This window comes from Saccopteryx leptura, chromosome 2 (genome assembly GCF_036850995.1).
Source record: "Saccopteryx leptura isolate mSacLep1 chromosome 2, mSacLep1_pri_phased_curated, whole genome shotgun sequence".
Lineage (NCBI taxonomy): Eukaryota > Metazoa > Chordata > Mammalia > Chiroptera > Emballonuridae > Saccopteryx > Saccopteryx leptura.
Window position 1 is genome coordinate 184,621,956 of NC_089504.1, and position 15,284 is coordinate 184,637,239.

Below are 15,284 nucleotides of genomic sequence, written 5' to 3' on the forward strand. Positions count from 1 at the left end.
TTATTTTTCTTCCATCAAAGGTGCTGTGGCTGTTTATTTCATACTTCTTGTGGCCATTAATTAAAGTTAGTTTCTTGAACACTATAAAAATGTTATCATAAGCTTTTTCAACAGAGTGTACCCTTCCCATTATTACATTTTTTCTTTTCCTCTGAGACATTGTTTTGAACATCGTGAATACTGGAGATGTCCTGGATATTAGAAAAGCATTCTTCAAGATGAACCCTCCCACTGATTTCAAATAACATTTTATTTCACAAAATTTATTTCTATTTATTTTTATGGCATAGTGCTGAACACTTACTTTGTATTTTATTTTGTCTGGTGTTTGTTTTTGGACTTGCTCCTCCACTTATACATAATCATTGATAACTGACAATAATGTCCAACTTACCTTTTTTTAAAAAATAAAATACTTCCAAATTTTACAACTAGTTTCTATACTATGTTAAAGGGATATTGAATTTTCACTTTGAATGAAGTATTTTATATGTGTTACATTGAGAGGAAGGAGTAATAAGAAGAAACAAACAAGTAATCTTCATTATGAACATTAACTTGGAAAATTGCATATGAGCATATCAGGTATTGTGGTGCTCCCTGAGGCATTGCTAATTGCTGAATTTTAATATAAAGAACAGAAGTGAGAATAGAGATAAGAAGTGAGGATAGAGATAAGAAACATTTTTGAACAATCATTCCTTCAGTTTGGATCTTCATAATTTTTTTCCTGTGTTAATTATTGTAAGGAATATTTAATAATATTATAGAAACAAGTCAGTCATCAAATAAAATATGATCCAAATTTATTCATCTATGCCTTTGAATATTAATTTATTTGATTAATTTTATTGACTACTTGTGTAATATGTTCTGGTCTTGTATAAGCACAGGTAAAAATCACTTCATTCTTTAGGGAGCTCACAATATAGTGTGAAAATCACACCCTTGGACAGACAATTAAAATCCAAAAATGGTTACACTGAAGATAAACATAGTGATTGCAAGGTGGGATGCCTGAGAGCCAGTGGTTGGTAATCAAGCAGAGTTTTTAGGACTGTGTGAATGATACATTTAAAAGGGTCTAAGATTTGAGTCAGGTAACTGTTGTATCAGTTTATATTACTGATGAGGGCTTGAAGTATGTCAGTGTAAATGAAAAAAACTGAATTGAAAAATTGCAGGTAAAATACACAGAACATATTAACTGATCTGTATAAGGAGAGTATACTGAAGGAATAGCGTCTCACCACTTTTAAACTTGAATGATCTGTGTGGTAATGGTACAGATTTTTTAAAAAAAAACTAAAGGAGCTCACACGTGGGGGGAGGGGAGTTTCCTCATTATGAAAAAGTTAAGACCATGTTTTGAAAAGCTAAGATCCTACATACTTATGAGAAACTAGAAGTTTTCTTGATAAGATTAAGAACAAGGTGAGAGTGTTCCCCCCACCACAACTTTCAACATCCTGTTGGAAGCCTTAGCTAACATAGTAGACAAGAAAAAAAAATGTATTGTGTTGAAGTATGTCTTCCAAAACTCAGATGTTCAAGCCCTAACCCCCAGTATAGCAGCTTGTGATTATATATACAGTGTGTCTGTAAAGTCATGATGCACTTTTGACCGGTCACAGGAAAGTAACAAAAGACGATAGAAATGTGAAATCTGCACCAAATAAAAGGAAAACTCTCCCAGTTTCATACCTATTCAGTGCAGTTTGATGTGGGCTCACGCACAGATTTTTTAGGGCTCCTTAGGTAGCTATCCCATGTAGCCTCTACAGACTCGTCACTGACTGATGGCCTACCGGAATGGGGTTTCTCCAACAAACTGCCAGTTTTCTTCAACTGCTTATCCCACCGAGTAATGTTATTCCTATGTGGTGGTGCTTCGTTATAAATGCACCGATATTCACGTTGCACTTTGGTCACGGATTTGAATTTAGGAAGCCACAGAACACACTGAACTTTCCTCTGTACCGTCCACATCTTGACTGGCATGGCCATGGGTTGCTCCACTGTATACACAGTGTTATGTCATCATCTGCGCATGTGCACATGCTGCCACATCATCCTACAGAAACTGGGAGGGTTTTCCTTTTATTTGGTGATTTCACATTTCTATCGTCTTTTGTTGTTTTCCTGTGACCGGTCAAAAGTGCACCATGACTTTACGGACACACTATGTAAATAGGAAAAAGCTAAAAACTATGATTTCACATATAGGTGGGATACAAAGCCGAGACTCATAAACACAGATAAGGGTGCGCTACTTACCTGGGGGAGGGAGATGTAGGGAAGGATATGGGGAGTTGGTGGAAGGGTGTAAAGAGGGACAAATATAAGGTGACAGAAAATAATTTGGCTTTAGGTAATGGCTATACAACATAATTGACTATTCAAATGATGGAGTGAAGTTTGCCTGAAATCTATGTTCATGATGATCAATGACACCCTGTTAAAATTAAGTTTCTAAATAAAATATTTTTCTTTACCTTTCCAATGTATGTTGTTTAAGGACATTTTTTTTTTATAATTTTATTTATTTATTTATTTATTTTTAATGGGGTGACATCAGTAAATCAAGATACATATATTCAAAGATGACATGTCCAGGTTATCTTGTCGTTCAATTATGTTGCATACCCATCACCCAAAGTCAGATTGTCCTCTGTCACCTTCTATCTAGTTCTCTTTGTGCCCCTCCCCCTCCCCCCTTCCCTCTCCCTCTCCCCCCTCCCCCTGTAACCACCACACTCTTATCAATGTCTCTTGGTCTCAATTTTATGTCCCATCTACGTATGGAATAATGCAGTTCCTGGTATTTTCTGATTCACTTATTTCACTCCATATAATTTTATCAAGATCCCACCATTTTGCTATAAATAATCCGATGTCATAATTTCTTATGGCTGAGTAGTATTCCATAGTGTATATGTGCCACATCTTCTTTATCCAGTCATCTATTGACGGGCTTTTTGGTTGTTTCCATGTCCTGGCCACTGTGAACAATGCTGCAATGAACATGGGGCTGCATGTGTCTTTACGAATCAATGTTTCTGAGTTTTTGGGGTATATACCTAGTAGAGGGATTGCTGGGTCATAAGGTAGTTTTATTTTCAGTTTTTTGAGGAACCACCATACTTTCTTCCATAATGGTGTACTACTTTACATTCCCACCAACAGTGGATGAGGGTTCCTTTATCTCCACAACCTCTCCAACATTTGCTATTACCTGTCTTGTTAATAATAGCTAATCTAACAGGTGTGAGGTGGTATCTCATTGCAGTTTTGATTTGCATTTCTCTAATAACTAAAAAAGATGAGCATCTTTTCATATATCTGTTGGCCATTTGTATTTCTTCCTGGGAGAAGTGTCTGTTCATATCCTCTTCCCATTTTTTTATTGGATTGTTTGTTTGTTGTTGAGTTTTAGGAGTTCTTTGTATATTTTGGATATTAGGCCCTTATCTGAGCAGGTGTTTAAAAATATAATTTCCCAATTAGTTGGTTGTCTGTTTATCTTGTTATCAGTTTCTCTTGCTGAGCAAAAACTTCTTAGTCTGATGTAGTCCCATTCATTAATTTTTGCCTTCACTTCTCTTGCCTTTGGAGTCAAATTCATAAAATGCTCTTTAAAACCCAGGTCCATGAGTTTAGTACCTATGTCTTCTTCTATGTACTTTATTGTTTCAAGTCTTATGTTTAGATCTTTGATCCATTTTGAGTTCATTTTAGTACAGGGGGACAAACTGTAGTCCAGTTTCATTCTTTTGCATGTGGCTTTCCAGTTTTCCCAGCACCATTTGTTGAAGAGGCTTTCTTTTCTCCATTATGTGTTGCTGGCCCCTTTATCAAAAATTATTTGACTATATATATGTGGTTTTATTTCTGGGCTTTCTATTCCGTTCCATTGGTCTGAGTGTCTATTTTTCTGCCAATACCATGCGGTTTTGATTGTCATGCACTATAATATAGTTTGAAGTCAGGTATTGTAATGCCCCCAGCTTCATTCTTTTTCTTTAGGATGCTTTGGCTATTCGGGGCTTTTTATAGTTCCATATAAATCTGATTATTTTTTGCTCCATTTCTTTAAAAAAACTCATTGGAATTTTGATGAGAATTGCATTAAATTTGCATATTGCTTTGGGTAATATGGCCATCTTGATTATATTTATTCTACCTAACCAAGAACAAGGAATATTCTTCCATCTCATAATATCTTTTTCAATTTCCCTTAACAATGGTTTATAGTTTTCAATGTATAAGTCCTTTACATTCTTTGTTATGTTTATTCCTAGGTATTTTATTTTATTTTTGTTGCAATCATGAAGGAGATTATTCTTTTGAGTTCATTCTCAAATGTTTCATTGTTGGCATATAGAAAGGCTATTGACTTCTGTATGTTAATTTTGTATCCTGCAACCTTACTGTATTGGCTTATTGTTTCTAGTAGTCTTTTTGTGGATTCTTTGGGGTTTTCGATGTATAGGACCATATCATCTGCAAAAAGTGATACCTTTACTTCTTCTTTTCTGATATGGATGCCTTTTATTTCTTTGTCTTGTCTGATTGCTCTGGCTAGAATCTCTAGTACCACATTAAATAAGAGTGGAGAGAGTGGATAACCCTGTCTTGTTACTGATTTAAGGAGAAAAGCATTCAGTTTTGTGCCATTTAGTATGATGTTAGCTGATGGTTTATCATATATGGCCTTTATCATGTTGAGATATTTTCCTTCTATACCCATTTTGTTGAGAGTCTTAAACATAAAATTGTGTTGTATTTTATCAAAAGCCTTTTCTGCATCTATTGATAAGATCATGTGGTTCTTGTTCTTCGTTTTGTTGATATGGTGTATTACATTAACCGTTTTACGTATGTTGAACCATCCTTGAGATTCTGGGATGAATCCCATTTGATCATAATATATTATTTTTTTAATATGTTGTTGTATTCGATTTGCTAGTATTTTGTTTAGTATTTTAGCATCTGTATTCATTAGAGATATTGGTCTGTAGTTTTCTTTTTTTGTGCTGTCCTTCCCTGGTTTTGGTATGAGGGTTATGTTGGCCTCATAAAATGTGTTTGGAAGTATTGCTTCTTCTTCAATTTGTTGGAAGACTTTCAGTAGAATAGGAACCAAGTCTTCTTTGAAGGTTTGATAAAATTTGCTGGTATAGCTATCTGGGCCTTGACTTTTATTTTTGGGAGCTTTTTAATGGTTTTTTTCTATTTCTTCTCTACTAATAGGTCTGTTTAGGCTTTCTGCTGCTTCTTGATTCAGTCTAGGAAGGTTGTATTGTTCTAGGAATTTATCCATTTTTTCTAGGTTGTTGAATTTAGTGGCATAGAGTTTTTCAAAGTATTCTACAATAATTCTTTGTATATCTACGATGTCCGTGGTGATTTCTCCTCTTTCATTTTGGATTTTGTTTATATGAGTTCTTTCTCTTTTTTCCTTGGTAAGTCTTGCCAAGGGTTTGTCAATTTTGTTGATCTTTTCAAAGAACCAGCTCCTTGTTCTATTAACTTTTTCTATAGTTTTTCTGTTATCCATTTCATTTATTTCTGCTCTGATTTTTATTATCTCCTTTCTTCGGCTGGTTTTGGGTTTTCTTTGTTCTTCTTTTTCTAGTTTCTTAAGGTGTGAAGTTAAGTGGTTTCCTTGGGCTATCTCTTGTTTGTTCATATATGCCTGAAGTGATATCATAACTTCCCTCTTATCACTGCTTTTGCTGCATCCCATAGATTCTGATATGTCGTATTGTCATTTTCCTTTGTCTGTATATATCTTTTGATCTCTGCATTTATTTCTTCCTTGACCCATTCATTCTTTAAAAGTATGTTGTTTAGTTTCCACATTTTTGTGGGATTTTTTCCCTCTTTTTTGCAGTTGAATTCTAGTTTCAAGGCTTTATGATCAGAAAATATGCTTGGAACAACTTCGATTTTTCTGAATTTGCTGATGTTGTTTTTGTGGCCCAACATATGGTCAATTCTTGAGAATGATCCATGTACATTGGAGAAAAATGTATACTCAGTCACTTTGGGATGAAATGTCCTGTAGATGTCTATCATATCCAGGTGCTCTAGTGTTTTGTTTAAGGCCACTATATCTTTGTTGATTCTCTGTTTGGATGAACGATCTAGAGCCGTCAGCGGTTTATTGAGGTCTCCAAGTATGATTGTATTTTTGTCAGTTTTTGTTTTAAGGTCAATAAGTAGCTGTCTTATATATTTTGGTGCTCCTTGGTTTGGTGCATATATATTGAGAATTTTTATGTCTTCTTGATTCAGTGTCCCCTTAGCCATTATGAAATGGCCATTTTTGTCTCTGAGTACTTTTGTTGTCTTGTAGTCAGCATTATCAGATATGAGTATTGCTACACCTGCTTTTTTTTTTGGATGTTATTTGCTTGGAGTATTGTTTTCTAGCCTTTCACTTTGAATTTCTTATTTTTGTTACTTAAATGAGTTTCTTGTAGGCAGCATATAGTTGGATTTTCTTTTTTGAACCATTCTGCTACTCTGTGCCTTTTTATTGGTGAGTTTAATCTGTTTACATTTAGTGTAATTATTGACACTTGTGAGTTCCCTATTGCCATTTTATATATTGCTTTCTGTTAGTTTTGTGTCTTGTTTGATCCTTCTCTTTCGTTTCTCTATCTTTTGTGTTTATTTGGTTGTGTTCCATAAATCTTTCCTCTGTTGCTATCTTTTTTAAATCATGTGCTTCTGTGTTGGTTTTTTCAATGGTGTTTACCATTAAGTAATGAAAAGGGTTCCTACCCTGTTCATTGTAGTGCACTATTTTGTGAGTACTTTTGCACTCCATCGCCCTTTGCTACTGTTAATCTCCATCTTCTCCCCCCCCTTCTTTTTGTTGTCACAGTTTAAAGTTGGTTTTATTGTGTTCTTCTTGGAGCTTTTACTTGTGGCTTTGTTTTTTTTTTTGTTTGTTTTTATTCTTTGTATCTGATTGGAGAACCCCCTTTAGTATTTCCTGGAGTGGGGGTTTTCTGATGATAAATTCCCTCATCTTTTCTGTATCTGAGAATGTTTTTATTTCTCCTTCATATTTGAAGGATAGCTTTGATGGGTATAGTATTCGTGCCTGAAAGTTCCTCTCTTTCAAGACTTTAAATATTGGGGTCCACTCTCTTCTAGCTTGTAGAGTTTCTGTTGAGAAATCTGATAATCTAATGGGCCTTCCTTTATATGTTGTACTCTTCTTTTCCCTGGCTGCCTTGAGAATTTTTTCTTTGCAGTTTGTTTGTGCCAATTTCATTATGATGTGCCTTGAAGTAGGTTTGTTGGGGTTAAGAAAACTTGGAGTTTTGTTTGCTTCCAGAATTTGAGGCTTTAGTTCTTTCCACAGGCTTGGGAAGTTCTCATATATTATTTGTTTGAGTATGTTCTCCATTCCATTTTCTCTTTCTTCTCCCTCTGATATACCTATTATTCTTATGTTATTCTTTTTGATGGAGTCAGATAATTCCTGTAGGGCTATCTAATTTTTTTTTTTAATTTTTAAGTCCCTTTCTTCTCTCTGTTGTGCCTCAAGTTGCTTGTCTTCTATTTCACTAATCCTCTCTTCTATCTGGCCTGTTCTATTAGCTAAGCTTGTTACCTCGTTTTTCACCTCGTGAATTGAGTTTTTCATCTCTGTTTGATTTGTTTTTATAGTATCAATTTCCTTGGAGATACACTCTTTTTCTTCATCGAGTTGTTTTCTGAGCTCCCTAAATTGCCTTTCTGTGTTTTCTTATATATATCTGAGTATTTTTAGGATTTCTATTTTAAATTCTCTGTCGTTTAACTCCAAGGTTTCCAATATCTTAATTTTTTTCTCCATAGATTTTTCGTCATCTATCTGTATTACCTTTCTTTTGTATACATGATATTCGATTTTCTTTTCTTTAATTGCATGTGAGGGTGGTTTTGTTGATAATATTAATTAGAATTAATAAAGAATAAAAAGTTAAAAAAAATAAAAATAAAAAATTAAGGTTTTTTTTAAAAATTTTTTTGTTTGTTTTTGTTTTTGTTTTTGTTTTTTTTATAATAAATTTTTATTAATGGTAATGGGATGACATTAATAAATCAGGGTACATATATTCAAAGAAAACATGTCTAGGTTATTTTGTCATTGAATTATGTTGCAAACCCCTCGCCCAAAGTCAGACTGTCCTCCGCCACCCTCTATCTATTTCTCTGTGCCCCTCCCCCTCCCCCTATCTCTCTCCCTCCCTCCCTCCCATGTCCTCCCTCCCCCCACCCTTGGTAACCACCACACTCTTGTCCATGTCTCTTAGTCTCATTTTTATGTTCCACCAATGTATAGAACCATGTAGTTCTTGTTTTTTTCTGATTTACTTATTTCACTCCTTATAATGTTATCAAGATCCGAACATTTGGCTGTAAATGATCTGATGTCATCATTTCTTATGGCTGAGTAGTATTCCATAGTGTATATGTGCCACATCTTCTTTATCCAGTCTTCTATTGAAGGGCTTTTTGGTTGTTTCCATGTCTTGGCCACTGTGAACAGTGCTGCAATGAACATGGGGCTACATGTGTCTTCACGTATCAATGTTTCTGAGGTTTTGGGGTATATACCCAGTAGAGAGATTGCTGGGTCATAAGGTAGTTCTATTTGCAGTTTTTTGAGGAACCACCATACTTTCCTCCATAATGGTTGTACTACTTTACAGTCCCACCAACAGTGAATGAGGGTTCCTTTTTCTCCACAGCCTCTCCAACATTTGCTATTACCCGTCTTGTTGATAATAGCTAATCTAACTGGGGTGAGGTGGTATCTCATTGTAGTTTTGATTTGCATTTCTCTAATAACTAATGAAGCTGAGCATCTTTTCATATATCTGTTGGCCATTTGTATCTCTTCCTGGGAAAAGTATCTGTTCATGTCCTCTTCCCATTTTTTTATTGGATTGTTTGTTTGTTTGTTGTTGAGTTTTATGAGTTCTTTGTAAATTTTGGATATTAGGCCCTTATCTGAGCTGTTGTTTGAAAATATCATTTCCCATTTAGTTGGCTGTCTGTTTATTTTAATATCAGTTTCTCTTGCTGAGCAGAAACTTTTTATTCTGATGTAGTCCCATTCATTTATCTTTGCCTTCACTTCTCTTGCCATTGGAGTCAAGTTCACAAAATGTTCTTTAAAACCCAGGTCCATGATTTTAGTACCTATGTCTTCTTCTATGTACTTTATAGTTTCAGGTCTTATATTTAGGTCTTTGATCCATTTTGAATTAATTTTAGTACACGGGGACAGGCTGTAGTCGAGTTTCATTCTTTTGCATGTGGCTTTCCAGTTTTCCCAACACCATTTGTTGAAGAGGCTTTCTTTTCTCCATTGTGTGTTGTTAGCCCCTTTATCAAAGATTATTTGACCATATATATGTGGTTTTATTTCTGGGCTTTCTATTCTGTTCCATTGGTCTGAGTGTCTATTTTTCTGCCAATACCATGCTGTTTTGATTATCGTGGCCCTATAATATAGTTTAAAGTCAGGTATTGTAATGCCCCCAGCTTCATTCTTTTTCCTTAGGATTGTTTTGGCTATTCGGGGTTTTTTATAGTTCCATATAAATCTGATGATTTTTTGTTCCAATTCTTTAAAAAATGTCATAGGAATTTTGATGGGAATTGCATTAAATTTGTATATTGCTTTGGGTAATATGGCCATTTTGATTATATTTATTTTTCCTATCCAAGAACAAGGAATATTTTTCCATCTCATTGTATCTTTTTCGATTTCTCTTAACAATGCTTTGTAATTTTCATTATATAGGTCCTTTACGTTCTTTGTTATGTTTATTCCTAGGTATTTTATTTTTTTTGTTGCAATCGTGAAGGGGATTATTTTTTTGAGTTCGTTTTCTAATATTTCATTGTTGGCATATAGAAAGGCTATGGACTTTTGTATGTTAATTTTGTATCCTGCGACCTTACTGTATTGGTTTATTGTTTCTAATAATCTTTTTGTGGAGTCCTTCGGGTTTTCGATGTATAGGATCATATCATCAGCAAAAAGTGATACCTTTACTTCTTCTTTTCCGATATGGATGCCTTTTATTTCTTTGTCTTGTCTGATTGCTCTGGCCAGAACTTCTAGCACCACATTAAATAAGAGTGGAGAGAGTGGACAACCCTGTCTTGTTCCTGATTTAAGGTGGAAAGTCCTCAGTTTTATGCCGTTTAATAGGATATTGGCTGATGGTTTATCATATATGGCCTTTATCATGTTGAGATATTTTCCTTCTATACCCATTTTGTTGAGAGTCTTAAACATAAAATTGTGTTGTATTTTATCAAAAGCCTTTTCTGCATCTATTGATAAGATCATGTGGTTTTTGTTCTTTGTTTTGTTGATATGGTGTATTACGTTAACCGTTTTGCGTATGTTGAACCATCCTTGAGATTCTGGGATGAATCCCACTTGATCATGATGTATTATTTTTTTAATATGTTGTTGTATTCGGTTTGCCAGTATTTTGTTTAGTATTTTAGCATCTGTATTCATTAGAGATATTGGTCTGTAGTTTTCTTTCTTTGTGCCATCCTTGCCAGATTTTGGTATGAGGGTTATGTTGGCCTCATAAAATGTGTTTGGAAGTATTGCTTCTTCTTCAATTTTTTGGAAGACTTTCAGTAGAATAGTAACCAAGTCTTCTTTGAAGGTTTGATAGAATTCACTAGTATAACCGTCTGGGCCTGGACTTTTATATTTGGGGAGGTTTTTAATAGTTTTTTCTATTTCCTCCCTGCTGATTGGTCTGTTTAGACTTTCTGCTTCTTCATGATTCAGTCTAGGAAGGTTGTATTGTTCTAGGAATTTATCCATTTCTTCTAGATTGTTGTATTTGGTGGCATATAATTTTTCATAGTATTCTACAATAATTCTTTGTATATCTATGATGTCTGTGGTGATCTCTCCTCTTTCATTTTGGATTTTGTTTGTTTGAGTCCTGTGCCTTTTTTCCTTGGTGAGTCTTGCCAAGGGTTTGTCAATTTTGTTGATCTTTTCAAAGAACCAGCTCCTTGTTTTATTGATTTTTTCTATAGTTTTTCTGTTCTCTATTTCATTTATTTCTGCTCTGATTTTTATTATCTCCTTTCTTCGGCTGGTTTTGGGTTGTCTTTGTTCTTCTTTTTCTAGTTCCTTAAGGTGTGAAGTTAAGTGGTTCATTGGGCTCTCTCTTGTTTGTTCATATATGCCTGAAGTGATATGAACTTCCCTCTTATCACTGCTTTTGCTGCATCCCATAGATTCTGATATGTTGTATTGTCATTTTCATTAGTCTGTATATATCTTTTGATCTCTCCGCTTATTTCTTCTTTGACCCATTCATTTTTTAGAAGTATGTTGTTTAGTTTCCACATTTTTGTGGGTTTTTCCCCCTCTTTTTTGCAGTTGAATTCTAGTTTTAAGGCTTTATGATCAGAAAATATGCTTGGTACAATTTCAATTTTTCTAAATTTGCTGATATTGTCTTTGTGGCCCAACATATGGTCAATTCTTGAGAATGTTCCATGTACACTAGAGAAAAATGTATACTCTGTCACGTTGGGATGAAGTGTCCTGTAGATGTCTATCATTTCCACGTGTTCTAGTATTTCGTTTAAGGCCACTATGTCTTTGTTGATTCTCTGTTTGGATGACCGATCGAGAGCCGTCAGCGGTGTATTGAGGTCTCCAAGTATCATTGTATTTTTGTTAGTTTTTGTTTTAAGGTCAATAAGCAGCTGTCTTATATATTTTGGTGCTCCTTGGTTTGGTGCAGATATATTAAGGATTGTTATGTCTTCTTGATTCAACTTCCCCTTAATCATTATGAAATGACCATTTTTGTCTTTGAGTACTTTTTCTGTCTTATAGTCAGCATTATTAGATATGAGTATTGCTACACCTGCTTTTTTTTGGGTGTTGTTTGCTTGGAGTATTGTTTTCCAGCCTTTCACTTTGAATTTGTTTTTATCCTTGTTGCTTAGATGTGTTTCTTGTAGGCAGCATATAGTTGGATTTTCTTTTTTAATCCATTCTGCTACTCTGTGTCTTTTTATTGGTAAGTTTAATCCATTTACATTTAGTGTAATTATTGACACTTGTGGGCTCCCTACTGCCATTTCATAAATTGCTTTCTGTTAGTTTTGTATCTAGTTTGATTCTTCTCTTTTGTTTCTCTATCATTTGTTTTTGTTTGTTTTTGTTCCATACTTCTTTCCTCTGTTGCTACCTTTTTTAAGTCAAGTGTTTTTGTGGTGGTTTTTTCTAGGGTGGTTACCATTAAGTAATGAAAAGGGTACCTACCATATTCATTGTAGTACCCTATCTTATAAGTATTTCTGCACTTCATCGTCCTTTGCTACTGTTAATCTCCATCCTCTCCCCCCTTTTTTTCCTTTGTTGTCACAGTTTAAGTTTGGTTTTATTGTGTTCTTGGTGGAGCTGTTACTTGTGGTGTTGTTTTCTTTTGTTCTTTGAATCTGGTTGGAAAACCCCCTTTAGTATTTCCTGGAGTGGGGGCTTTCTGTTGATAAATTCTCTCATTTTTTCTGTATTTGTGAATGTTTTTATATCTCCTTCATACTTGAAGGATAGCTTTGATGGGTATAGTATTCTTGGCTGAAAGTTCCTCTCTTTCAGGGCTTTAAATATTGGGGTCCACTCTCTTCTAGCTTGTAGAGTTTCTGCTGAGAAATCTGATGATAATCTAATAGGCCTTCCTTTATATGTTGTACTCTTCTTTTCCCTGGCTGCCTTGAGAATTTTTTCTTTGTCATTGGTTTGTGTCATCTTTATTATGATGTGCCTTGTAGTGGGTTTGTTGGGGTTAAGAAAACTCGGTGTTCTGTTTGCTTCTTGAATTTGAGGCTTTAGTTCTTCCCACAGGCTTGGGAAATTCTCGTCTATTATTTGTTTGAGTATATTCTCCATTCCATTTTCTTTCTCTTCTCCCTCTGATATACCTATTATTCTTATGTTATTCTTTCTGATGGAGTCAGAAAATTCCTGTAGGGCGTTCTCGTTTTTTATTATTTTTGAGTCTCTTTCTTCTTCTCTCTGTTGTGCCTCAAGTTGTTTGTCTTCTATTTCACTAATCCTATCTTCAATCTGGGCTGTTCTGTTAGCTAAGCTTGTTACCTCGTTTTTCAGCTCGTGAATTGAGTTTTTCATTTCTGTTTGATTTGTTTTTATAGTTTCAATTTCCTTGGTAATATATTCTTTGTGTTCATTGAGTTGTTTTCTGATCTCCCTATATTGCCTTTCTGTGTTTTCTTGTATATCTCTGAGTATTTTTAAGATTTCTATTTTAAATTCTCTGTCATTTAGCTCCAAGGCTTCCAATATGTTAAATCTTTTCTCCATAGATTTTTCCACATCTATTTGTGTTACCTCTCTTTCTTTTGTATCCATAATATTCGATTTCCTCTTTCTTATCGGCATCTGAGGGTGGTCTTGTTGATAGCACTTATTAGAATTAATAAAGAGTAAAAAGTAAAAAAAAAAAAAAAAAGTTAAAACACTCCACAAAAAATAACCAGTAATAATTTATTATTTCCCCCTTTTTTCTTTCTTCTCTTTCCCTCCTCTCCCCTCCTCAGGGAAATATCGTGTCTATAATGGAGGGCCTGATTTGGGGTGAAGAGTTCAAGGGGCAAAAAAAGGGAGTTAGGGACCTACTAAATGCAAAAAAAAAAAAAAAAAAAAAAAAGGAAGAAAATCTTAGACAAGCATAAGATGATTTGCTTGTAAGTGATGGTCAACTAAGAGATATAATGAGAGGGATAAGAGAAAACCAGAAAAAAAGGACCAAAAAAGAATAATAAAGAAGAAAAAAGTAAAAATAATAAGTAAAAATCTGTTGTATTAAGTGGAGTGAAGACTAAATACAACGGAGACCTTGGGTTGGGAGGACCCAAAATGCCACAAAAATAAACAAACAAGAAAAAAAATAAAAACAAAAGCAAAAAAGAAAAATAAAGCCAAAAAATGCCTTGAGTCCCAAATTAACTAATTTGTTCGTGATTGAGGATTAAATGGGAGGAAAGTAAAATGAGAAAAAAAAAAACGAATAGAAAGGAAAAAATAAGAAAAAGAGAAAAACGAAGGAAGAAATAAAATAGGAAGAGAAAAAAAAACAAAATAAAGCAAGACAAAAAAAAAAACAAAAGGGGAGAGAGTGAGAGTTAAGTGTTTTGGAGTATAACCTTAAAGGAGGGTGATGATGAAGAAGAGAAATAAAATGTAACACTCATGGGTAGTGTAGTTCAAGAAAAGGGAAGCATAAGATGGGCAGAGAATAGAAGGACCGAGGTGGAGGAAATAAAGGCAATAAGATAGAAGAAACAAACAACAACAACAAAAAAAAGAATTAGTGGAACAAGTTGTAAAGTCTGTGGATTTTTCTTGATTTTGAGAGGTTAACTTTTTCCTTTTTCTTTTCTCTCCCTCTTCCTGGTCGGTGACTCTGTACCCCAGGCTCTGCCCCTGTGTCACACTTAGGTAGGGATTTGCAGTTGATGGGATTCTATGGCAATGTCATATAATTGGCTTTAGTCTTGCTGGTAGTCAAGGCTTGTTGGCGTTTGCAGGGTCCAATGATGAGAGAGTTTGCTTTCCTGGATTCTCTCTCCTAGTCCCCCCTTTCTGAATTAGCAGCCTGGTGATCCAGCTATAAGGCTGCAACTGCTTCTGCCTGGGGAGTAAGAGGTTCAAGGAGCTGGGAAATCCCCACTCTATCCCCACTCAGTGCAAAGCTTTGGGAAAGGTTCTGGCAGTCAGGGCCTCCAGTGTAATCAAGCGGGGGTGGGAGTCAATTGTTGTCAAGGTGACTGTTCAGCGCCTATCATTCAGTTGGACCTCTCAGCCCAGGCTTTCCATACTTTGTAGCCTGTTTTTGCTGGGAAGAAGAGGCACTAGTCTCTGCTTGCGACTAGTGTAGTAAAGATCTTATTATCTGCCAAGTCCTTCTTGTTAGCGTTTATCCCTGAATATGGAGGCTCTATCAATCAGAAGTTGCCCCCGCCCCTTTAGCGAGAGGCACTAAAGAATATCACGCCTCTTGTCTTGGATCGCTGAACTGAGAGAGATCTTATCAATTAGAACCGAGGGTGCGCAGATTTCATGGGTTAAGCTAATTTCAGTGATTGGGTCACAGCTGTGCTCCCGAAGGTATTTTAGGCTGCCTGCACGCGCCCCTCCCCCAATGCTTGATTGTTAGCTTGAATGGCTGGGTGAGGTGCCCCGCCTGCGG

At 35.2% G+C, this 15,284-nt stretch overlaps 1 long non-coding RNA gene across 1 annotated transcript in view; it reads right to left on the minus strand.

Annotated features, from left to right (window-relative positions):
- The window catches only part of LOC136395272 (uncharacterized), a 273,153-nt gene that overhangs the window by 148,501 nt on the left and 109,368 nt on the right, over nt 1–15,284 (minus strand). The window lies entirely within an intron of this gene.